Genomic DNA, 3,205 nt, shown 5'->3' with positions numbered 1-3,205 from the left:
ATATATTGTAATCCCAAAAGCATTTTTAAATAAATAAAAATATCCTTCTTAATTCATATGATATCTCAAGGAACCCTGAGGAGACAAAACAATCTTCAAAAATCACCAAGTTCCCTGATTTCAAAAGACACCAGAAAGCTAATGTAAGAGTAGAGTGGTACTGACATAAAGATAGACATACAGACCAATGGAACAGAATAGTGATCCCAGAAATAAACACTCTTTATATTATCAAATAATCCTCAACGAAGTTGCCAAGACCACACAATGGGGAAAAGACAGACTTCCACAAAAGTCATTGGGAAAATTGGATATTCTCAAGTAAAAGAATCGTATCCTACCTAATAATAGAAAAACATGGTAATTAACCATACCTTCAACATGCTTCCCTTTGGCTAATCAGGGCGATATGCAAATTAACTGCCAACCAAGATGGCGGCCGGCAGCCAGGCAGCTGAAGCAAACAGGAGGCTTGCTTGCTCCAGTGATCGAGGAAGCCAAGGTTCCCTGCCTGCCATTGCTGGCCTCGGAGCTGCAGTCTAACCAACTATGTTGCAATTATAGAAGCTAAACAATCCCCAGAAACCTGCTTTCAGCCACCGTGCCTCAGAGCTGGAGTTGCAACAGTATTTTAATTATAGAATCTAAACAAAGCCCAGATACCTGCTTTCAGCAGCCGAGGTCTCAGAGCTGGAGCCGAGTCTCAGAGCTAAAGCTGGCTCTCAGTTCCAGTGACAGCCATAGTAGGTAAATAAATTCCAGAATAAAAAAAAAAGAAAAAGAAAAAAAGGAGAGGTTGGGAGCTTCAGTCACCCACCATCCTGAAAACAGCCCTCAGCCCCTCACCCCGACTGGCCATGCACCCAAGCGGGATCCCCACCCTGATCCAGGACACCATTCAGGGCAAACCAGCCCTCCCCCACCCACGCACCAGACCTCTATCCTATATAGTAAAAGGATAATATGCCTCCCAGCACCAGGATCAGCAGAGGCATGAGACCTCCCAGCCTGGGATCAGCGGAGCTGCAAAACCTCCCAGCACCGTGATCAGCGGAGCAGCGAGGCTTCCCAGCACCGGGTTCAGTGGAACAGTGAAGCCTCACTGCCCTGGTGTCAAGCGGAGCCACGAGGTCTCCCAGCACCAGGATCAGTGGAGCAGCGAATCCTCCTGGCCCCTGGAGCAGCGTGACAGGAGAAAGCATCCAAACCCCCTGATTAGCCCTGCTCTGTTTGTGACAGGGTGGAGCCACAACCTCCCCATTGGCCCTGCCCTGAGTGTGACAGGGGTGAGTGCCCCAACCCCCTCATCATCCCTGCTCTGTAGGTGGCAATGGGTGGCGCCCCAACCCCCTGACCCGCCCTGCTCTGTGTGTGACACGGTACAGAGCCCCAAGCCCCCTGATGGGCCCTGCTCTGTACGTGACAGGGGGCAATGCCCAAATCCCCTGATCGGCCGTCTCTGTAGGTGACAGGGGTGGCACCACAACCCCCTGATCCGCCCTGCTCTGCTCATGACAGGGGGTGGTGCTGCAACCTCCCCATTGACCCTGCCTTGAGTGTGACAGGGGGCGTCGCCCCAACCCCCCAATTGGCCCTACCGTGAGCGTGACTGGGGGTGGCATCGCAACCTCCCAATCCACCCTGCTCTGTGCATGACAGGGGGCAGCACCCCAACTCCCCAATCAGCCCTGCTCTGAGCCTGACCAGGGGCTGCACCTAGGGATTGGGCCTGCCCTCTGCCACCCAGGAGCAGCGCTCTGCCACCCGGTTGTTATCTCCCAAGGGATTCCAGACTGTGAGAGGGCACAAGTGGGGCTGAGGGACACCGGCCCCCCTGCCAGTGCATAAATTTTTGTGCACCAGGCCTCTAGTATGACTTATAAAAATTAATTCAAAATGTATTAAATATCTAAATGTAATACCAAAAACCATAACACTCACAGAATAGTCAGGGGCAAAACTTCCTGACATTGTATTTGACAATAGTTTCTTGGATATGATAACAAAAGCTGAGGGAACAAAGGAAAATAGAAAATGGGGCTACTTCCCAGCCAGTGTAGATCAGTGGTTGAGCATTGACCTATGAATCAGGAGATTGAGGTTTGATTCCCAGTCAGGACACATGGCAGGTTGTGGGCTCCATCCCTAGTAGGAAACTTGCAGGAGGCAGCTGATCAGTGATTCTCTCTCATCATTCATGTTTCTCTCTCTCTCTCCCTCTTACTTGTTATCTAAAATCAATAAAAATATAAATTGGATATTCTCAAGTAAATGAATATTATATAACATAAAAATTAATTCAAAATGTATTAAAGATCTAAATGTAATACCAAAAACGATAACATTCACAGAATAGTCAGGGGCAAAACTTTCTGACATTGTATTTGACAATAGTTTCTTGGATATGATAACAAAAGCTCAGGGAACAAAGGAAAATAGAAAATGGTTCTACCGCCCAGTCAGTGTAGATCAGTGGTTGAGCATCGGCCTATGAATCAGGAGATTGAGGTTTGAGTCCCAGTCAGGGCACATGGCAGGTTGTGGGCTCCATCCCTATTAGGAAACTTGCAGAAGGCAGCTGATCAGCGATTTTCTCTCATCATTCATGTTTCTCTCTCTCTCTCTCTCTCTCTCTCTCTCTCTCTCTCTCTCTCTTTCTCTCTCTCTTCTTTGCTATCTAAAATCAATAAAAACATATTTAAAAAGAATGATGGGGCTACATTAAGCATAAAATCTATTGGCCATCAAAAACAATCAACTGAGTGAAAAATAAACTTTCAGAATGAGAAAAAATATTTGAAAATCATATATATATACTAGAGTCCTGGTGCACGAAATTCGTGCACTGGGCTGAGCTGGGCTCGGGGCGCAGAGGGGGTCCTCTCAGTCTGGACTGCACCCTCTCACAGTCCAGGGGACCTTGGGGGATGTCCGACTGGCAGCTTAGGCCTGGCAAGGAGCCAGCCTAAGCTATAGTTGGACATCCTTAGCACTACTGAGGAGGTGGGAGAGGATTCAGCCACTGCTGCTGCACTCACCAGCCATGATCTCAGCTCAGGGCTTCTGGCTGAGCAGTGCTCCCCCTGTGGGAGTGCACTGACCTCCACGGGGAAGCTCCTGTGTTGAGCGTCTGCCCCTGGTGGTCAGTATATGTCATAGTGACCAGGCATATGACCGTTAGGTCGGTTTGCATATTAGCCTTTTA

Source organism: Myotis davidii, unplaced genomic scaffold, assembly GCF_000327345.1.
Source record: "Myotis davidii unplaced genomic scaffold, ASM32734v1 scaffold804, whole genome shotgun sequence".
Taxonomy (NCBI): domain Eukaryota; kingdom Metazoa; phylum Chordata; class Mammalia; order Chiroptera; family Vespertilionidae; genus Myotis; species Myotis davidii.
The sequence above is the reverse complement of the archived record's forward strand: the minus strand, read 5'-3'. Positions refer to the sequence as shown.